The 24,520-nt window shown below is 35.3% G+C and overlaps 1 pseudogene; it reads right to left on the bottom strand.

Moving 5' to 3' along the window:
* Positions 1-232: 232 nt before the first annotated feature.
* Positions 233-409, bottom strand: LOC120779218 (annotated as a pseudogene).
* Between the last annotated feature and the right edge of the window lie 24,111 nt (positions 410-24,520).

Genomic DNA, 24,520 nt, shown 5'->3' with positions numbered 1-24,520 from the left:
TAAAAAACTTGGAACATAAAAGGCACCAAAGGCATTTAGAATCATAAAATATTTCTCGCAGGGCATATTTGGTTTTGCGCTATAGTCTTGCGTGATGTTAATTCGTTGCTGGCTCGACAACGACTGAACGACAGGGGTATCTCACCCTTGTCTGTTGTTTATGTTATTTTGGATGTTATTAATGTGGCGTACAACCCTGAGGAGATACGCCTTATCACATTAGTTCGCTTTCAAACAGATGTTTGAGCCGGATTACCGGCGATACGGTGAAATTGGGCCATAAAAGCCTCCTTCGATTTCCCAATAATCAGTTTAACATTTATTGTTCCCCCATGGAGAATCTATCAAATGTTAAGCTGATAAGATCAAGTACTACACTTTGATCTTAGCCATAAGGTCGAGAAGCGATAAATAAATTACTACAATGGCAAACTATTTCTATAGAAGTAAATATAAAGTGTATGAGAATTGAAGCAACAACCAAAGCTTAAAGAAATCATTCAGGTATTCCAAGCGATACAGTGCGGAAGGTCGCAAATCTGTACGCAGGTAACGCACCCTTACAAATTCTTGTTGTTTTCTTCTATTTAAAGGTTGGTACGCAGCTCTCAAGTAATTGCTCAAGTAATTGCTCAAGAAAAAAAATACCTACATTATTTCTCAAGTAATTTTGACAGCTGCTTACGCATTGTGAATGATCTACATTAGAAGAGCAAGAGAGAATAAACAAGCTTTGTGTGTAATACATATGTACATATGTATGCATGTGTATAGGAACATAAATATTTTAATCGCGATTTAAGGAATGTGGATGAAGATTGGTAGATTTTATACATAATTTCAAAATAACTATACTTCATAATAATAACGTAATTTAGGATGAATTTAACGATTACTTGATTACGTTGAAAACATTGAGTATTTCATTATTATGGTAGACAATTTTAATAATTTTTTGGTTATGCTTTTTTTATGCATTTGTAACATGATGATTCAGAGTATAATAGTTTTGTTCTTCTAACGCACCTAAAACTAAACAAGATATGAAGTTATACAAGGTACTTTCCAAAGTAAACAGGACTTTTTGAACATAGCGCCCCTGGTGGCGCCATCTATGTACATACGTATATGTCGACTGGTGCGTTAGTGCTATCTTAATCGATTGTCCGGTGAGAATTTCATGATATTTCATTGACTGGAAGTGAAGTTATTGCGTTTTAAGTGTCAGTATGTTTGTGTTAACGATGCGAAAATGAGCTTCGAACAAAGCGCCAACATTAAATTTTGTTTTAAAATGATGATATGGCATCGTGCGACTTCTTCCTTTCCGGAAAAATGCATTTGGCCATGAAAGGAAAGCGTTATGCAGACGTAGAGGCCATTCAAAAGGCTTGCACCGGTATACTGGCGGACATACCGGCCAACGAGCTAAAACACTCGTTCGACTTGCTTTTGGGCCGTGCAAAAAGCTGTATTGAAGCACAAGGGGACTATTTTGAATAAAATAAATTGATTTTGCCGAAAAACCCATTTATTCTGTTTTTTTTTTAAGTCCTGTTTACTCTGCAACGCACCTTGTGTACATATATAGTATGTATAAATGACCAGAATGACGAATTGAATTCCGAGTGACTAACTATCCGTCCGTCCATCCGTTCAAGCTGTAACATAAGTAAATATTTAAATATTTTAATGAAATCTTGCAAATATATATATATATTGCTTGGTAACTATTGCAGATGGAATACAATAATAATAGAATGAAGCGTGGCCTCGCTCTCTAATAGGTTTTAGCTATAGCTAAAATAATCCAATTTTTCAGGACAAATCCTTTTAGCATCTTTGAAGCGCGAAGATAGTTGAAGTCGGATAAAATCTCGCCCAGGCCCTATAAACTGGTTTTGTTGAAAACCACCAAAGGTGTTATAAATTTAGAAATAAGTATACAAATCAAGAACCAATCGATTTGTCTGGATGAAACTTTGCACAAATAGTAGCGTGAGGTGTGCCTCGTAATGACCAAAACTATCCCATGTCAAGCTTTACAACTCAAAGCGATATCGACATATAGTCTATCCTTGAAAAACTGTTTATGTAAGAAGTTTACTCTAAGGTTGCAAAATCATATATTTTATGCAGTCTATAATATGATGTAAATGTAAAATTATGTCTAATAATATACAACCAGACTGAAGAGTTCTCAGTTCATCCTAACCTTCCAAACACGCTTTTTTATATTGCACGTTTCTCAAACAAATTTGTCATTTACCTCTTTTCGTCTGGAAAGTAACCCCCTTCATTTTATGCTAAATTTCGCTCCGGCGATCAACTCTTTCAAGTTTGAGAACAAAACGATGAGAACGATGGCGGAAGTGGAAATCGGTGCATTTCTTTCATGGCAAAGCTCTTTTTTCTGAATAAATAAATCTATTTGTTCTACAATTCGTCATCAATATGACCTAATAATTCGATATAGTAGAGCTCTGCGATCATTTTGCCACACTCCTGTGAATCTCAAAAATCGTTGATAAGCTTTATGATCAGCCGTCGACTTCTTCGAAGGAGGTTCTCCACGTTTGAGCCTACAGTTTCAACTGCTTCGTGGACTCCAGTGTTTTGCAATGGATTCATGTTTCGTCAAGGGTCGCGGAAGGAAGCATATAAGGCATGGGGATCTTCCACACAGGTCTCTTGTTTATGGAATATAAAGTCAATACATAAAATATATGTAGTTCAGATCCTCACACATTTCTCCCTCTTACAGGGGCCAGACAGACTAGAGACATTTTCTACTTTATGCCCAACTTTCAGAGTCATCGTTAAAATGATAACATATTATTCGGAAAACTTTCAGTCTGATAGTTGAAATCGAATAAAACTATGCCTACTACCCAAAAGCACTCCAAACCACTCGCCTTTTGAGCGCCATTGAGTTTCACTCAATACATTTTACTCCAAATGTGACGCAAGCGCATGAAGCGTCTACTCAAGTTGTACTCTTTCAGTCTGCAATTTCTCTTTCACTAAAGTCCTTTCAATTTACACTCAAAACAAAAACATGAATGAACGAAAAATACACAAGTGTGCGTGCTTTATGTGAGAGTGAAGCAGCCTTGTGCGTCTTTATTATGTAGGTATTGTGAATTACTGCACAGCCAAAGCGCTCTAAGGTGGCTTGGTATGGGTGTGGAAACATCGCCTTTTCTTATAAAAGATAATATATGAGCACAACAACAATACAACATTTGTTTACCAAATTCGCTGCGAAAAAGAGATGGTGGCAAAAGTGGGTGTGTACACGCTTAGCAAGCGTTTTGTGGACTGACAATCAATCTTCAAATTAAGCTATACTGAGTCGAAGATTAATACGCGTATGCACACACACAACAACACACTTGCACATATGTCATTTTAATGCACACCACTTTAAAGTCGAAATTATGGAATAAATTAATGAAATAAATAAGCATTTAACGAGCTTTCGCTAGAGAGAAATAGAGAAAGACAAAAAGAAAGATGAGTTCGTGGCATGAGCTCGTCATGGCTGAGACTTCATCCTCTTCTTTATTAGCGTAGACACCGCTTATGCGGTTATAGACAGGTTTATAATAGCGCTTGTCGTTCTTCTTTTTCGCTGTTTAGCATCAATTGGACATTCCAAGTGTAACCAGGTGCTTTCTCACCTTATCTTTCCCACGGAGTGCCGGTCTTCCTTTTCCTTTGCTTCCCTCGGTGTGTAATGCGACGAATACTCTCAGAGTTAGAGTGCTCTCATCCATTCGGATGATGGCTACGCTGAACTATGTTAATATCATCGTGTATCTCGTACAACTCATCGTTCCACTGAATGCGATATTCGCCGTTGCCAAAGCGCAAAGGATCATACATCTTCCGCAACGCCGACTCTTTAGATGTTATCATCGTTCATGTGTCTGCATCGTACAGTAGGACGCGGATGATGACTGGTCTTTGTTCGTCGAGAGAGGACTTTACGTCTCAATTCAAGAGTTATTTTGCGTTTCGATGCTGACGTTGTTGTTGGTATTAATGCTGGTAACAAAATAGACGAAAATTATCTGCGACTTCGAAGTTAAGGCGAAATTATCTACGACTTTGAAGGTAATGGCTGAGACTTAGATGTCATAATTGCAAAGGAAGTAACGTGTTCAGATTTGACTATGGCATGTAGATCTTTTGAAGTCCTATAAGAAAAGCTTCTAATATCTTTATGAAAGTTTATCATTAGTTATCCGCCTTAATACGATTTAAACTAGTTAACTTAAGCTGAGCGACTTGGACCAGGATCCAGATGAAAGATATACCATATAGATAGATACATAGCTGCTTTTGGATAAAGACCTCTGGCTTTAGGTTCAAGGTCAAGCGCCCTACAGTTTTACATGCATTATATGGCACATATGTATGTATATCATATTTTGGATATTTGGCCTCCAACCAGTATTTCATCTTAGCATAGCCTTAATATATAGGTTTTGATCTCGGGGAAAAAATAGTAAATTCAACATTGGAACAAAAGCTTTTCGCGTAAAACCAATATCAAACAGATTTCGGATTGACAACCTTGTTCAACCACATGATTTTTCGCCGCGACTATGATTCTTTCCAATTTGTAGTTTGTAATTTATGCCATCTGACAAAGAGCGAGTTTTACATGTGAGAATTACTAATCGATTTCTGTTTCAGAGTTTTCATAGTAGACATAACTCGAACTTTACGTTAGCTGGCAAAAGATGTATAGCTTCAGAAAGTTTAACAACAACTAAGAGAGTCCAACATCTTAAATCTAAATATCTTAATATACTATGCATATATGCTGCCTCTTGCGAATCTTGAGGATATCTCTTTGATTTGTAGCTTTAGCTCTGATTACTAATATCTTCTGGAATTATTGAAATACCTGAACACTAATCCTTATAATTTTTTCAATCTCTAGTTGAATCTCAAGTCGATTGAGAAGGACTTTTTTATGTAACCAACCTCCTAAAGGCCATTGTTAGCTCAAGAAGCACTTATGTAACATGGGTCAAATTGCATGGAGCCTGAAACTCCAGAACACCTGCTAATTGACTGCAATCTGTAGGCGCGGGGTAAAGGCCCTTGAATCCATGTTTCCAAATAGGGATCACATCGCCTCAATAGCACCCAGCAGTATATTGGAATTTCTCAATATGCTGTGGGTAAGTGAGTTGTTGTGACTTATGTAGGTAAGGGCACACTAAACTTTAGGTTGTGTGCAATTCTCATTTAACTATATATATAATATAATATAATATAATATATAAGAATAAAATGGATAAAAACTATTCCGCGCAATTAAGAACTTTATACTTAAACAAATATATTAATTTATTTTATGAGCGATTGTCTCAAAATATAAAAGTCTCATGAAATTTAAATATGTTTATTCTTCTCACATCAAAATTTTCTCTTTTCGCCCGAATGTAGGCAACAATGCACTAGCAAGTTTTTCCGACAAAATTACTTTTCCCTCTACTCACACGTTCCACAAGTTCATTTTTGTTGACTTTGATTGGATTAGTTTACAGTTGACATAAATTTAGTACTTCCTGCACTCCTGCACTATTCCACAATGATCACCTTGAAATTGAATTTGTTGTGGCGCGACGCGCGTCCTGCTACACTCTTCGACACTTTTGCTTTTCCGCACATGGCCACGGGTCGCCCGCAAATAGTAAGCTGCAAGCGCTTTATGCCGTTTTTTGGCTTATTTTCTGTGGCTTTTAGAAATGTAAACTATATTTGTGTGGCTTTGACCATGTAACCTGTCGCGAAGCGTTTTTCGGCTTACAAAAAATGAACTAAAATTTTACTATCGAGCCAGTCAGCCGTTATTCGCACTAAACTATGGCATTAACCTTGAACTCTTAAAAGTTTTTATTTTTTTTGGTGGGTAGCAATTCGCAGACTATAATTCGCTGGTGTTGGATGTCGTAAATTTCGATTAAAACAATTATTGTGAGAAGAGGGAAGAGGAGAAAAAACAGTGGCATTGCTTTGCTTCATTGTATTTATTTATATTTGCGAAACTCGTGCCGCATGTTGCACGTTGCAAGCAATTACAATAAGTCATTAAAAATAATCACTCTCATTTAATATTATTGCTCATGGCAATGATGTTAGCGGTTTATTACTTCTTTTAGTTTTAAATCGATAGGTCAATGGCTTCGTTAGAAGTGGATTGATGTTTAAATTTTGAGGACTCTTGAAATTAAATTTGAAGACATTTAAAATTATTATCAAAAAATTCGAAGTTAAACCAGTTCAATACGTTATAAATTTGAAACTGTAATACTCGTGCATTTGTTAATATAGTAAGGTATATTGAACCTAAGGGAAATATTGACCCCTATTTTATCCACATTTTACTTTAAGACCCATTATTTTTTGGAAAAGAGTCTACTTCCATATTCGGTATCTGGGCGCTTGAAATATTATGGTCTGATTTTAACAATTTTTACAAATGAGATAGCAGATACTATTTGTGAAAAGTTATATGTATTTATTTTGTTAACTTGATTCTTACGTATAGAAGTAGGTTCCATTTTATATTTCGGGGTTAGGGATAATTTATTGTTTTTAAGAATATTCTTAATTCAGATCTACACCTAAACTAACGCCCACGGTTGTTGTTGCAATATCTCTTTGCGCTCAGCTTAAATAATTTCCTTAAAAAAAAATCGTCTTGGAGTTTTTAAGATCTCGATATAATCCACTATACCATCGATAAACCTTCCTTGATGGAGCTTCATAGTTCAAAATTGTATTAAATTCATCGGTGCAGTCTTTGATGACTTATAGCATTGACAGACGGCAGCGTTAAACCAGATTAATTGCATTTTTCGGGATTAATTCAGGAGTTACCGCAGCTAACTCCGTTGCTGAATCCAAAAATAACTCTCAAAATTTTAGGGAGTTTGTGAGATTTTCGTTGGCAACATTGTTAAAAATGGCCAATTTTCATCTATTGTGAATGAAATACAAGCAACCCTGACAGCTGTTTATCAAATTCTCAATATAATATCAATAAAACTTCTATGTTATGATGCAGTTTTAAAAATAATGTGTTGATATGTTTTTGTAATAAAAAATGATTTGGTAAAAATTGGTCGGCTAACAAACGTAATGTTTATCTTCTATCAATTTTCATTGAAAATATTATAAAAAGGACAATGAGCTGTTTATAAGAGTTTCAAACTCGTATAGCTGCCGTCTGTCACCTACAAATTTGGATCTGATTAAGTGCGCAGTTAATCCGGATTAACGCTGCCGTCTGTCAAGGCTATTAATCGACATCGAAAGTTGTAAAAAACCAACGCGCGAAAATGTTCGTGATCTAATTCCAGAATACTACTATAAATAACGATAAAAATAGCGCCCGTATGTCAAAACAATCAAAGTACGTATAACATCAAAAATGTCGAACTTTACGATACAGTTGTGAATTGTCAGATTGTTAAGTCCCACGGGTGCTCCTCTCTGCTGAGATCCAATTTCCGGTAGCCTATTTTGTGACTTTATTAAAGCATTTTACGATATGTAAGATATCTTAGCAAAATTAACTAAACGTATAAATTTTTTACATACTTATAAAGTTGCTTGAAAATATTAGGTTGTCAAAAAAGTCTTGCGGTATTTTCGCTAGTAGTAGTTCTTGTTTTATTCGTCGCATCGGGTCATGCTATACCTTTTTGGAAAGCTTATTTCACGCTTTAACACGTGTTTGATTGATTGTCGATTGATCTAAAATTTGTGCAGTTTATGGACCCGATACAGTTTCCATTTCCACCGCACAACGATGGTTTCAACGTTTTCGTTCTGGTGTAGAGGTGGTCGAAGATTCGCCACGCTCCGGAAGGCCTGTCGTCGAATATTGCGATAAAATCGCTGAATTGGTCGAAAGAGACCGGCATAGTAGCAGCCGTAGCATCGGTCAAGAGCTGGGCATGAGTCATCAAAAATTCATTTCAATTTCAATAAAAAAAAAATTCAATAAAAATACCGCAAGACTTTTTTGACAAACCATTATATTCTGAAGTATCCCAGAGTAATGTCCAAAGTTTGCGCAATAAGCGGGGACCTTTCCTGACTCCAATAAACCCTATATAAAACGTTTGAGTTGAATATTTAAGTAAAATTAAGTGGACAAGCTTTCTTACAAATTATGAAAATATTTTTCCTGCTCTGATCCTGGCCAGTTACGAGAGTATGAAATGTTCGGTTACTCCCGAACTTCACACTTCCTTACTTCTTCTAAGTATTTTCGAATTAGATTCGGTTCAAACTTTTTGTTTGAGATGCACCAGTCTTACAAAGTGGTAGATAAATAAAGCTTGATATTAGCGCTGTTCCAGGGTTTATTGAACCAAAAGATCTGGATCGCCTAGCATTAAAATCATGCAAAAAACATGTATGGTACGGTAGGTTTTCTATGTGCTAGTCCTTCAACTATTATCTTTCTAAAGTCTTGTACCTTACTTTTTCAAAGAACTACAGCTACAAAGAAAATACCGTCGTTTGCTTCTTCCAAAACCAAGCAGACATCAACATTATATAAAAATGGGTGAAATATAAAATTATGTACTGAAGGATCCACTCTAAGAGAGTATCTAGTATAGCAAACATTCGTCGAGGTCCCATAAATCGCTAACCTTCCTGGTCTTAATAGTAATAATCTTACCTCTATAACCGACCATTCTTTCAACAATACAATGCTGCTGCGTATTCAACTCCTATCAAATACTATAGCTAGCTGTGAATCCCAGCGACTCAAAAAGGGACTCGCCGGAAAAAGATTTAATTTAAATGATTTTGAAAGCAACGATCACCGACTTTCGAGGACAATTTGTGCTAATTTGTTTAAATTGTTGCAAAGATCCAAAAAATAACGTTCATTAATGCTGATCACGCTGCATTTTTTTCTCATGTCTATGGTAAGTGTTGTCAATTACGTCCGTGTATCCTTTTTATGATAATTCGTTTACACCAGCCAATGGTTTCTGCTTTTTTAATGCTTTGTTTTTCATTTTCCTCTCTGCTCCTGAAATCACACCAACCCAATTTCGCATTCACTTTCAGCCTTCAGCGACAGCTGTTCGCAATGGTGAATTCCCACAACACTTAAGCTGTTAGAGGACACGTTGCCGCTAAACCGGATATCCAGGCGGCAAGCGAGGAATTCATGCGTACATATTGGTACATAAATATATAGTATATATGTACATATGTGTATAAATATTTAAGGAACAAGCAACTAAAAATATATGTAGGTATTTGTGTCAATGACAGCTTTCTCTTATCTAGCTTAACATGTTATTTACTTAACAAACGGTGTATGACACTTAAGTGGCTTACCACGACTCGCAATGCCAATAAAAATATTCACTGAAATAGTGAAAATTTAAAGAGTACAAAATCAGTGTAGCTCCAGTTTCTAGTATACGACACCCACGCCACTTATCACTGTTTTTGCTGGTTTTTGAAATGCTACCTTTGCTTTTAAGCGATATATTTGCGGTTTCACTCATTCCTGTGAGCGCTCACTTACTCTCCGAGTTTTAAATAAGCTCTGCTCATCATACTTTTTTGATTGTTGCACTGTTGAAAATGCCGGTTATATAACACAACTGCAGCAAGCGCATGAGTTGATTTTTCCACCAAGCTATGGATTTGCTTGATTTATACGCTCAAAATGCTAATAACACTCAGGAGTAATTGAGTAAAAGAGTTCGAAAATCGCACTCTTTGCCCAGCTGGCTCAATCTTTCTTCTCTTTAACTATTATACTGTTTATAATAACAGCATTTATTTTACCAAATACCGTTATATCATGCGATAAACCAGCTTTTTCGGATAATCATATGTTTTCTGATGGAATTGACACACATTTAATATTAGAAGCGACATACCATATGTAAGACATGCCTTTATTTGCTCTACCATTTGCTCTGAGTTATTTACATATATGTATGTTATATCTTATTCTAAATTATATATGTATGTACATGTCATTTGTATTACATATTCTAGTACCATATTATGAAGAGCCGTACTTAAAGAGATACCATTAAAAAGAGTTTAAGTTATGTTAGGATTTTGGGACACTTCCTTTTTGGAATATCACACAAAGAGACTGATATCCTGAAGTATCCTAATCCCGTCACAGATCTGCCAAAGAAACTTTTTCAAATACAGTATCTAACTCTTTCTCTCTTTGCAAACTCAATGCATTAAAAGTTAGGAATTTAAACGACAATCGATCGTGCAGACCACTTAACACCCGAACTAAAAATAGGTTATGATAGTACCAATATGAAGAAGATGATCAAGTCTTCATAGAGCGTCACATAAAATAGTGACATTTTAATTTTAATACCTCTTTCTTCTCTACCCAACAATCCCTGAACGCTTTCGTAGGATCATCTTGCCTTCGGATCAATAATATCTGCTGGATTGCTTCAACAAAAATAACACGAGCAAAGTATTGTTTCAAGCTTAACCAACCTGCAGGAACAACAATGTCCTAGAGCAATAATCGAACTATGCACAGATCAAAAAACAGTCAGTCAACACCATTCTATAGAACATAAAAAAAGCTAATGCCAGTTTCGGGGATTGCCTCCTCATCGTCCCTCAATTTCTTTTAGCGAACTTTTTCTTCAGCTCTGAAGACAGGAAAAAGTCGTTGGGTCATGTCCTGAAACACGATTTACAGAGTCTTTGTACATATAGCCACATATTCATGAACGATATGTTCCGCATGTTCCCATAATATCCTTAGAGTATTGGATCTTCTGCCTCAATAAACTTAATTTTACGGTGAACCAAAATATATTTCTTTCAGGTTTTTTGAAACGTTCGCCCGTAGCAGCCTCTTTTGGACGACTACTGGGCTTATCGTCTTCAATGCTAATATTGCTCATTTGGAATTAGCAAACCATTAACAAAACATTTATCGCGTTGCATAGAGTTCGGACAATATCCATCAACCTACTTTTTGGCATCAGCAACGTTGTTCTTATTTTTCATATTCCTCTGTTTCTATTTTCAAAATTTGTAGGCCAGAGATTTTCAACTCGGTTTATGCAACTAAACCCACCACAAATCGAAAAAGATACACCAAAAGTCACCATAAGTGTTTATACCTACAAGAGTATCCTCTATAAATATGTACAAGTACGTATACCAAGTATGACATTTGACCCTTACAAACCCCATCCTGTATCAGTCGTGATATCTCCAGAGAAGAAATTAAGTCCACTTTGCTTAAGCAAACATTTTTGACCTTTTTGGCGTTTCATGAAATAAATACCACATGTTATGGAATATGGATTAAAGCCAGCTTAGCTCAAGACCCTCAGCTCAATCAAAACATTCAGAAGCTCATAAATATTAACTCTGATTACTCGTTGGCCATTAATATAGCAATAAGGGAGAACATTTAATTTTCATATCTCTAAGTGAACTTGTAAAAATGTTTCTCTGTTTGCATTGTGAGTTTATTGCTGTATTCAGCAGCTTTATTGTTTCGCACACACAAACATAACAACGAACGAACGAGTAAATACGCGAACACATTTGCAGTGACTGTGAAAATATTGACTCGTCGTCCTTGGGAGTTGATTGCACAGCTGGGCTTTGTTGGGTGTCGCTGATGTGCCATCACGGCCGATGTGCGACCATCCGGCTGTCGGGTGATTTGACAACTTGCCCACACTCCCTTCGTCGCTTCGATTGTACGACTATTGTTGTTGCTGTAATTGATGAAGTGTCTGTTGATATTCTTGATGGTGCTGCTGGTATTGCTGCTGCTGATCAATACTGATTTGTTTGTTTGGAGGCGCAAGGGAAAAAACAATTATGACCTTCGAGTTGTGAGAGGAGTGAGCAATTCAGCGGGGTGTGCGAGTTTCGGCCTGAAAGTTTTCGTAAAGGCAATCATTAACAATAATATACGATATAAAAGCAAATAGTTATGTGCTACTTAATGACCAAAGGAAACTGAGGGTGTGTTCAGAAGAGATAAGCTTTCACTACTATCGAACAAGTATTAATTATTTACTACAAACAGGGCTATTAATACTGATATCTATAAATAATTATGGATAAATGTAATTCTTTTTTCTTCTTCTTACCATCATGTAAAAATCCTTTAGATCAGCAGAAAAATGGACCCGATTATATAAATCGATAATTTTTTTACACCTAATATACCTTATGAGATGAAACCTTAGCGACCTGGACTAGTTATACTAGACTAGAATACTAATTCGCGGCTTCACTTTTCATACTTTTAGTAATGGGTAACTGCTTGAGGGATTTCAAAGGAATGTCTCTTCTGAGACCATTTGAACGTATTGACTTGTCGATTTTAGAGGTTTTTAGTCCAGATTTAAAACTTATAGAAGCAACTACTCCGCAGAACAATTAGTTCTTTATCCAATTGCAGAATATATCAAGCGAACCTCCAAGTGTTAGATTATACTGCCTTTCTGTCATGCCGTACATACTAGTAGATCTACAGGTTCTTTGTAATGTCATACCGGAAATCAAGACTGTTTAAACAGGGGCAAGAAAAACGAGACGAGAGGGTATCTGTATGAAAAAAACACGTACAGGATCTCGGTCAAATCAAATGCTGAACGCAGCACGCAGTATTCATACGATCGAAGTAAAAAACAAGAAACCATGTTGAGCGGGATGATCCAGTCCTTTTGTTAGTTGACGGTGTTCGAAGACACCGTTCATGTGTTCTCATATGTAGAGTGTGTTGTGATTTCCATCAAAATAAATGTATGTGAAAATTAAAGCAACTACCAAAGGTCAAAGAAATCACATGTGATCATTCAGGTATGCAGCCATCTCCGCAGGTAACGCACCCTTACAAATTGTTGCTTTCATGTGAATTAAACAGTCTTATGAGTACTCGTATAATCTAAGAACTGAATTTTTGTTCATAAATGTACAAGTAGATACATTTAAGTTACTGTTACCATTTATATTACCATTATAATAGGTTGTCAAAAAAGTTTTGCGGTATTTTTATTGAATTTTTTTTTATTGAAATTGAAATGAATTTTTGATGACTCATGCCCAGATCTTGACCGATGCTACGGCTGCTACTATGCCGGTCTCTTTCGACCAATTCAGCGATTTTATCGCAATTTTCGACGACAGGCCTCCCGGAGCGTGGCGCATCTTCGACCACCTCTACACCAGAACGAAAACGTTGAAACCATCGTTGTGCGGTGGAAATGGAAACTGCACAAATTTTATTGGCGGCTTGAGATGCATTTTTGCCTTTATCGTAGTACTAGTATTGTAAAATATGCCGTATTTTCTCTTTATTTTGCTCCATGTTTGTGACGCTATAACTCATTAAAGACTTAAAAGAAACGACAATCAATCAAACACGCGTTAGCGCGTGAAATGAGCTTTCCACAAAGGTATAGCATGACCCGATGCGACGAATAAAACTAGAACTACGCGCTTTCAGCGCCAACTAGCGAAAATACCGCAAGACTTTTTTGACAACCTAATATTATATAATTAGATAAGGAGAATATGTACTATGAAAGCACTTTCAGGGCTTTACATTTGCTAAAGGGACATTTTTTCTAGCACACTACTGGTGAGTTAGCAAGTATGTCTATATTACTACATTGTACATATATATTAATGTTTATACATATGAGAATGTTCAGTTTGTTTTGGCTCGGTAAGAAATGTTTAAAACCGTAAATGGCTCTATTGTTTCTCAAAATATTCCGATTAAGTTATATATACTTTTTCATGCATTTGAGCCAATTGTCGAAACATTTTTGCCACTTTGATTGAGGTATCTTCAAAACAAGACTTTGGAACGCAAAAAAGGCAACCCTTTGCTAATAAATGCTTCGTGCTTGAAAGTCTTTTGTTTGATTTGTCTCATCTAGAAATATCCATACAGCCGACTGCCGTTTACTTTCGGGCTCATACGCGTAAATCCATTAGTCACGATGTTATAATCGTGTTTCAAAGCAATGCTATCATAATTTTTAATATTTTTGTCAACCAATCGACAAGAGACTATTTTTGAAAGACAAATTCTGTTGGATCCAACTTGAAAAAATGTTGAAATTTGTATGTAATATTGAATATATGCTGGTTGTCTCAATCTCACTATAGGTCACATAAAGATCTTACAATACATATCAGTTTGCGCACAGCATCAATGGTTTATGGAACAGCAACTGCTTTTAGAGGACCTTCACGAAATTCATATTCTGCACCAAAAACTTAATTAAGTTCAACGAAGGACTGTTGCTGAGTTAATCTACTGTGAAAGTAAAAAATAATCACCCTGAATTGATCGATATTTAGGATCCTTAGGTAGGTAGGTAGGAGTGCAGCCCTGTTGTCTATCGGGCTCAATTAACACTTGATATGCCATTTTGATACATTATTCGTAGACCCATCTGTATCTGCTATCACGTTTCACCTTCTCTCTCAAACCATTTTGAGGTTTCGAAGAAACTACTTATGTCTGATATGCTTTTAGTAGAAATCCTTTCAATGTTTGGTGCTTGATGGATTCCAAGCATTTTGTGTCGGATCTGTGCTAGGGCTGGGCATTCACAGAGAAAGTGGAAAATTGTTTCCTTGTTCCCTGCTATTCCGCAGCCTCGGCAGATGTTGTTGTAGGGCATACCCATTTTGGCCGCATGTTCCCCCAATGGTCAGTGCCCTGTTGTGGTAGCTGTTACTCTGTAGATACTTTTCCTTGACCTATTTAATAAGTCGTTGGTTCTTTTCATGTCATATGTTGGCCATAATTGTTTTGTTATGATACATTTTGTAATGTTTTTCCATCTGTTATTTGCAACTTGTTGAAATTGTCCATTGATCTCTCTTTTGATCGATCATAGCGGGCTTGGTATTAGCTCCGTCTCGGAAAGCTCCTGCTTTTGCCAACTCGTCTGCTTTTTCGTTACCGAAAATGTTTCTGTGACCGGTAACCCAGATCAAGTCTAGTTGGAGCTTGTCTTTTATTGAGCTTTATGCTTTCTTGCAGTTTTGAACTATACTGGAATTTGTCATGAGCGGAAACAAAGCCAGGAGCGCCGCCTGGCTATCCGTAAATATAGTTTCTTTATGTAAATATTCGTGGTTACCCAATAGAACTTCGCAGGCTTTTTCTATGCCCAGTACTTCCGCTTGGAAGATGCTAGCCGAGTTCGGTAGACGTATAGAGAGAGATATGCCTATTTCAGCGGAGAATACCCCCGTGCCCACTCTGCAGTCCATTTTGGACCCTGTCGGTATAGACTGAGATGGTATCCTCCTCCGCTATTGAGTCTCTTCTCCATTCTCGTCTAGATGGTATCCTCACCTGGAAGTGTCTATTGTCCAGCTTTTGGAGAATGTAGTCTGATTTATTGATGGTGGGCTTATTTAAGATTACACTATGTCATCTATGCCATCATGCGTCAGAGAGTCAATTATAGCATTTCTAATACCCTTACTTGGCCGCTATGAATATTTCAACTTTCTATAAACAACATATAGTGCAAAACATTCGGAGTACATCAAAAATGCCAAACTTTACAAACTTTAAACAACTTTACACTACGGTTGCCAAATCCCGAAATGTAAAAGGCAACCTACGTACATACACTATCCATTATTGAATATCGACCCACCCTAATTGCTTCGCTTCACACTTTCAACCACAACAATTTCCAGCATTTTGCTAAAGTATTTTTGTTGTAATTGGGGCAATTGTTGCTTTTCGGTTTGGCAATTTATAAAATTTGTGGTGGCAAGCATTACGTACATTACAGTTAGCGGAGGGTAGAAAGTGGAAAACACAAAATGCTTTCGCTATAAATTGTTTGCCATGAAATGAACACGCTTTGTGTGACTATGAAACTATTGTAGGCAAATTGAGCTTGCGTACACCGGATAATGCAAGTAAAATTATTTGTTTTTTTTTTTTCACATATACATACTATATATAATATAAACATACCTAAGTCTAGATCTTTTGAATACTACTAAAAGCAAACTTGGACAAAGTGGAAGACTAAATCATGGCATTCGCAATAGAAGCTTTTCGAAACGTCAGAGGCCGTTAAAATTAAATATGAAAGGTCACGTTGCTTATTCGTTTCGAGTTGAATTCATCTAGGATATAGTAATCAAGTGCATTTCGGGACATATTTTTCGCTAAATTGAAAATAATACTTGATCCCTTGCAAAAAAACTCTAGTGATATGATATCCACCACACCCCAACTAACACGAACCTAGGAAAGCTAAATAATTTTGTAGGTGACAGTTTATCCTATTCTTCTGTGTTATTGAGGATGCATAATACAAACGATTTCCACTCGTTGTTCGAAATACGAAAGTGTAAAGACTTCTTTCTGACTTGACCATTCATAAGCGAAAATCATTCTTCCAGTACACTAAAACAATACAATTATTTTCAGCTGTGAGCTTTAAACCTCTTCAATCCCTAGTTATTGTTTATTTAATATTTTTTCGACTTTTTAAGACATGGTAACCTTCTGTTTTAAACCATCCGCGTATCACACCCACAGTATAATCAATTACAAATTGATTCTGAGGTTATAGCGGCTTCAGGTAATCTGTATTACCGATTTGAGGCTCGGAAAAATTATATTCGTGTTATTCACTTTTACTGCTGTTTCTCAAGGGACCGTATCAGATGTGTTGAGATATTAATTTGAATAACCTGAATAATTTGTTTGGAAATCGTAGTCCATATCCAAGGTTCCCAATCTATGTCGAATTTCACGAAGATGTCCAAAATTTGAGTTTAAGGGGGTATTCTACTCTATAATTTTGAAAAATTCGATTTTTTTTTTCATATATTTAAAGTTTCGACCCTTAAGAACATATCCTTTTTTTAAAAATTAAAATTATTTTAAGAGCTACAATTACTTTAGTGACGCAGTACCTAGCCCGATTCGGCCGTATCGAATTTTTTAAACGCGTTTTTCTCGAAACTACTTTTTTCCACACGGTACCGGCATCATCTCAAGTTCTATACAACCGATTTACTTGAAATTTTGTGTGAACCTTCTTTATATAATCCTTTATCGTTCCTATAAGCATCGTGTCAAAATTTTTGTTTATAATAATTAAAAAAAAATTCAGCAATTTCAAAAAAAAACGTAAAAAATGATTTTTATTTTCAGGCAGTCGCCACTTTAAGGAAAAAAATTGTTTCGTGTTCCCTGAAATAGGGACTATAACAGCATCCTTACTGATTAAGAATTTCTTTTGATTTTTTTTTCAGACCACCACGAGAGTCAGGATCAATTTCACCAGGATGCGCCATTTTTTTTTACACCTGTCTCTTCCACTACCCCCCCCCCCCCTAAATTTTTTTTAATTTTTAATATTTTTAGTAAAAATTTTTTTTCTGTATTCTTAAGATATCAATAAAAAAAACACTATAAAATTGGATAGTAAGAATAATATATTAATTGCCTTTTTTTACGACACTTTAAAAATTACCTGAAATTCATGCTTCTAGAGTAGAATACCCCCTTAATCGGTCAATTCGTATGGCAGCTATGTATATTCTGTAGTTCTCGTATATCGGTGGTTCTGAGAAATCAATAGGGAATAATGGGAAAAATAAACGCGTACAAACTTTGAGATCGATATCTCAAAAACTGAGAGATTAGTTCGCGTATATAAAGACATGATGGGTATGACTAAATCAACTTAACTGGACACGTTTGTTATTTATACGAGTATAGTGCTTTTTATAGGAATGTTTCCTTCCGTGTGTTACAAACTTCGTAGGAAGCTCAATATACCCTGTTTACGGTATGATAAAAGATAAGAGTATCTGTATACACTCTAAAGAAAAGAAATAGAATTTTTTCAGTCTACAACGAAAGAACATAACATAGTTACAATGAGAAACGGATGTGATAACAAAATAATAAACGGGAAGAAGGAATTGAAAAAATGGAAAAAGGCGTAGGACAGTTTTTATTGGAAACAGTAGAGTCACTAGTTTTCTTACAGTAATTCATAATTTGTCTCGGTTAAAGTTGTTATAGTCTTCAAGTAGTTGCGATTTTTTTTAATTCGATAAGATCTACATCACGCTGTTCGTAACATAGATTATTCCAATGAAATACCCTGTAGAGTAAGGAAGATGGATTTTTTGTCTTCTTTTTGCCTTATGAAGCTTGAAAATTTGGCATCAACCTGTACGAAATTGTTGTATCGATCCACAGCTGATATTTCAGAAAAACAGTGTTGCATTAAAATTTACTAACTGCAAAATGAAGAACTCAATGGCTTATTCAAACGCGATCGTGTTGTCTTCTGTTTTTCGTAATTCACGCAGCCATTGATTGTTTCACCTGTGCCAGGTTCCTATGAATCACGGTTCTGTCGACGAATGACAAATAAAGTGATCAAAATTTCGGAAAATAAAAAGCAATTGTTATGAGTTGATGAAGCAAAAATAAAATGCATTAAAAATATCAAAACATTTGTACTCGCAATGTTTTCGTTTGATATTTTGTTTTTGTTTTTGCTTTCCTTGTCACTTTTTATAATTTTATGACCGATTTCATGGTACAAAATTTGAACACAAAATGTGTTTTATTCATGCTTTATTGATAGAATCACACACACACACAGGCACACAATTCCATCGTAAAAATGCGTAACAACTCGAATAATTCTGTATTTTGAAATTGATTCGTCTGTTTTGGTGTTTTGCTGCCAAGCGTTTAAGCGATTAAGCTTTTCATGTACAGGCGAACAAATGTAGGAATTGCGAGGGACGCCTACGCAGCCACAGTGAGACAACGCCGGCATCAAATACAAGGAGTCATTGTAGAGCTCTGAAATTTTGCACAGGTTATTTTTGAGACAATTCCAGTTTAAAAAAAAAAATTAAGAAAATTCGCTCACTTTTACGCCCACCTGCCATACAGTCGAAATTTGTAAAATGCCGTATTGTCCGTAATACTTTAGGTATAACGTTCAATTTTGGTATACTTGAATGTTATACAGTTAAAAACATTATTTGAAATAAAAATTGAACTTTGGCCCACTTTTAACCCCTCACCCATACTACCTCAACATAAAAAGTGCCATATTTTCTAAAATATATTAAATACAACCTTCAAATTCTATATTACTGTAACTTATATCATTTAAAATGTTTCATGCAAAAATTACAATAACACGCCCACTAATACGCCCACCTCCCATTGAAATGCAATAAAAAAACAATATATTTTTTTCATTCAATCAATAATTTTTTAACATCATCATGGTATTCTAATTTTTTCAATTTGTTTCTCATTCTAAATGAATTAATATAAGGATCTGATGATATTTGCAAATAGTGCATTACATCTTCATTCGTAGAAATACGTGAATTTTTACAAGAATGGAAAACCCTACAGTTTCTATACTCCTTATTCATTGCTTCTTGCGCTTCTTCGGATAACATTCCTGTAGCAAAAAAAGAGTTAATATTAAATAAAGTTTAAAAAAATACTTTCAAATATAAAAATTGCAAACAAACCTATTAGCAATATAGCCTCAGGTATCATTTTGCTGCCGTGAATGAGAACTTTATGCACAGTGATGGGCATGTAGTACCAGCCAATTTATGTGTGTACAGATGTACATATCGTCACCTGAAATGCAAAATAACGTAACATCACTTTTCATAGGTTTACAGGAGAAGCAAAAAACCGTATAAAAAGAAAACCACTTGAGATATTGAAACAAAATTTTCAAATCTGAATTAACATGAACCTATAAGTATATTTTAGAAAAAAAATAATGAAAAAATTAAGCAAATTTTATAGTAGGTGTCTTACGTTATTTTGAAGTTTCATTTCTGAAACAAAATAACGTATGATCAATCTAAATTTGTATAAAGATTAAAAATTTGAATATTAATACTTTTTTTTAATTTTAAATAAAAACAGTTGCAAGTTTTTAATATTTCATGTTATTTTTATTATTATTATGTACATAAGTACCAGAAAAAATTTAAATATTTCAAGCTAAAAAATGAGGATAATGTTTAATTATTATTTATTTAATAACTAATTATTCAAAAGGTATATTATCATAAAAGTAATAACAGTCTACTGAAATTAAAACTTCTAGGTCCTGCAGATGTTGCCATTTCTTCTTACCAGACGCCATCTGCAGAAGCTGTATGGAAAAAGATTAGGTGGAAACAACTCAACGCTTCCTTCTTGGCTGTCTTGAGTTAGGAAGGTCAGGACTTAATCACTTGGGGGCGCATACCTTCAGACATCCCACCGAACTGGCGGGAAGCGTTTTGTTAATTTATAAGTTCGAACACAGGAGTTATTCTTTTCTATGGCCTCACAAAGGACTACATATGCACATATATGTATATAGTAGTCCACGTTCGATCAACGATGTAGCCTAAACTTACCAAAGCACATTGAACTTAATCACTAAAAATAAACATAAACAATAAATGAAGGCTAACTTCTATATAAAACAAGAAAACACTCTGTTATATTTACATACTTTAGTGATGATACGTTATTTTGTTTAACGAAATCAAGCACTTGATGATACGTTTTTTTTGAATTTTTAATATAGCTTGGGTATTTTTGATCGCAGAAGCTTAAAATTTGCGACACATATATAATATGATGTGGTGAATCGTAATCAGTAAAAAACTCAATTTTGAATTTTTTGATGATACGTTATTTTGCATTTCAGGTGACGATATGTTTGAGCAAAAAAAAACTGGTTTGGCTCAGCGGATGGAAAAAATGCCCAAAAACATACAACAACCAAAACCAAAATTATGCCCACTATATTAGGCTGCTTATGAGCTTTGGACAACAAAAATAATTATGTATAATGCAAGAGACTATTTTCTATTTTCCTGCCAGGCGACAAGCGCCATTACAATATAACAATTAAACTAACCACATTAGAAAGTGATCATAACACAACTTAGATATGTAAGAACAATCTTGCACTACCAGTTTAAATTAAAAATTATGCAACTATCTAACCCAAAGTGAATGACCTTCAACAAAATTATCTATCAAATTAATAACGTAAATAAAATTTATGTAAACAAGAATATTTTTATTAAAACATAAATGATCTTTAAAGCAAAATTCTGAATAACTAACAAAAAACAAATGTAATTTATTACTATTCTCTTGCACAATAAGAGAATAGTAAACAATTAAAAAAAATAAAAGTAAAAAGTTGTAAACATGCTATTGCATGCTAACATACATACGTATAGCGACAGAATGTGCGCGTTAGTAGTAGTTTTTTGTATATTTAATGTGCTTTTGCAAACTTTTGCTATATGTCCTCTACTTTAAATTAAAGCTGAGATTTCAAACTTTCATTTGGTATAAGTCTGCACCTAGGGCGAGGGGCTGCTCTATATTTCCTAGGCCATTGAAAATGCAAAATGTTCAATTTTTGCACCACAATTCTGTTGTTAAGAAAAAAAAAATTGTGTTTTTTTTTTTTAATTTATTTTTTCATTTACTCATTCTACAATAACTAAATTAATTAAAAAATACTTTAAAGTTACATTTATTATGTATTTTTATTTTAATAAGCTTTTGATTATTACATATTGAACTAACATATTTCAAGCACGTTGGCATACCTCAACTTTGACTTGCTCTAGACCAACAAGTAATGAAGTTATGAGGCTGAATTGTTCAGGGAATTGTTACTCATATATCTGTTAATATACTGTGAAAATTTCATCCAAATTGGACGACACGGCAAAAACCATTTTTTGCCGCGGTTGCTATTGGGCTGTCTCACTGTGCGCAGTAACGTAACAAGCGCACCGACAATTCTGTCGTAAATATTGTGCAAAAACGACAATTTACATGAATTCGCAAGAAATTCGGAAAAAGTGATTGCCGTGATAGAAAGAAAAAAACAAGCACAAAAAATGTGACAAATTCAGACATCCCAAGTATATGCATTTAGAAGTACATACATATGCATACTTAAACAAGTAAGGAAGGGCTAAGTTCGGGTGTCACCGAACATTTTATACTCTCGCATGATAATCGAGATTTCATTATCCGTCATTTACATATTTTTTTATTTTGCTGTAAAATTAATTACATTAGTAGTTCCTGAGATATGGTTTTTGGTCCATAAGTGGGCGACGCCACGCCCATATTCAATTTTTAAAAAAATCCTGGATGCAGCTTCCTTCTGCCATTTCTTCCGTAAAATTTAGTGTTTCTGACGTTTTTTGTTAGTCGGTTAACGGTTGATTTTCAACATAACCTTTGTATGGGAGGTGGGCGTGGTTATTATCCGATTTCTTCCATTTTTGAACTGTATATGGAAATGCCTGAAGACGACTCTGTAGAGTTTGGTTGACATAGCTATAGTAGTTTCCGAGATATGTACAAACAACTTAGTAGGGGGCGGGGCCACGCCCACTTTTCCAAAAACATTGCGTCCAAATATGCCCCTCCCTAATGCGATCCTTCGTGCCAAATTTCACTTCAATATCTTTATTTATGGCTTAGTTATGATACTTTATAGGTTTTCGGTTTTAGCCATTTTGTGGGCATGGCAGTTGGCCGATTTTGCCCATTTTCGAACTTAACCTTCTTATGGAGCCAAGAAATACGTGTACCAAGGTTCATCGTGATATCTCAATTTTTACTCAAGTTACAGCTTGCACGGACGGACAGACGGACAGACAGACATCCGGATTTCGACTCTACTCGTCGCCCTGATCACTTTGGTATATATAACCCCATATCTGACTCTTTTAGTTTTAGGACTTACAAACAACCGTTATGTGAACAAAACTATAATACTCTCCTTAGCAACATTGTTGCGAGAGTATAAAAATATATAGTAGATCACACCGAATGGTCACATATACAATATCAACGATTTTAGGAAAGCCTGTTCTTGTTATATGCATAGACTTTCCGTGAAGCTTTCGGTAGATTGGCTTTGAATGATGGATATGACTTTATTTCTATATATATATAGATATATCTAGATATATATTGAACTAGAGTATCGTACACTAGATTTATGGAATATTCCCTAACCAAATTTAAGAAATCGCCAAACCCGCTCCATGTCAGTCAACATCCACATATCTTTCACAACATTGAATAACGAAAAGCAAGCAAGATGGCTCTACGAATCCTGCGTGTTACATTGCCCCTAAATTTGATTTATGTGTATGAAAAAGAAGTCTTCTTCACTTGACCCTTGCGTACTCGTTTAAGTTCATCTTCATATGGAGCTCTGAGAGAGTAAGAAGATTTTTCGGGACTACTGTATGAAAAAAATTATACTAGAACAAAATATATTATATTCTTTACAGAAGCGCAGGATAAATAACCAAACGCACATTACAGAATATCTATAAATTACACTAATCACAGAAACAAATTCTTTTCTGAGCTGAAATCCAACGCTACGGCGCCTCTTATTCAACAAAATCGAAAATTGCTCCATTATACTCATAAACCATCGTTGACCAATTTTTTCGCAAGCGAAACTTTAAATATTTCTTGCACAGCTAAGTTGTTAAATACCTTCCTTGGAATTTTATTTCACTGATTATTCTCGCTTAATACATACATATCTACATATCTTTGTTGTTTAAGGTGCGTTCCAAAGTAAACAGGACTTTATCTAGCGCCCCCCGTTGGCGCCATCTATGTGCCGACTGGTGCGTTAGAATCTGCTATCTTTATCGATTGTTCAGAGACATTTCATGACATTTTATTGATTGGAAGTGAAGTTATTGCGTTTTAAGTATTAGTATGTTTGTGTTATCGATGCGAAAATGAGCTTCGGCCAAAGACCAAAAATTGCTCAGAATCCAACATTCGAAGGACGCTTGTGACCGATTATTTGACCAAAAATCACATTTTAACCATTAACCACTCCCCGTATTCACCAGATATGGCACCGTGCGACTTCTTCCTTTTCGGAAAAATGCATTTGCCCATGAAAGGAAAGTGTTATGCAGACGTAGAGGCCATTCAAAAGGCTTGCACCGGCATACTGGCGGCCATACCGGCGAACGAGCTAAAACACTCATTCGACTTGCTTTTGGACCATGCAAAAAGCTGTATTGAAGCAGAAGGAGACTATCTTGAATAAAATAAATTGATTTTGCCGAAAAAACCATTGTTCTGTTTACTCAATTATTTTCAGTTTCAGAAATTTATCCCTTTCAAGCTGTACTGACTTAAGTGGTTACATTGTCTTAAATTCTCAACTCTAGCATATTGCCCTCAACTTTCAAGTTGATCCTAGTAATAGTTTCGAAGATACAGCCTTGAGAACTTGTGCGCTCGAAGTTAGCTAGGCTAAGTTTGCCGTCCTTAAACGCGTGTTTTTGAAGTGAGTTGGCAAGATTTCTCGAGAAATACTCAACCATTCTTCATGAAATTTTA

The sequence above is a fragment of the Bactrocera tryoni genome, chromosome 5, assembly GCF_016617805.1.
Source record: "Bactrocera tryoni isolate S06 chromosome 5, CSIRO_BtryS06_freeze2, whole genome shotgun sequence".
NCBI classification, from domain to species: domain Eukaryota; kingdom Metazoa; phylum Arthropoda; class Insecta; order Diptera; family Tephritidae; genus Bactrocera; species Bactrocera tryoni.
Note: the sequence above shows the minus strand (reverse complement) of the source record. Positions and strands in the feature narration are given on the sequence as shown.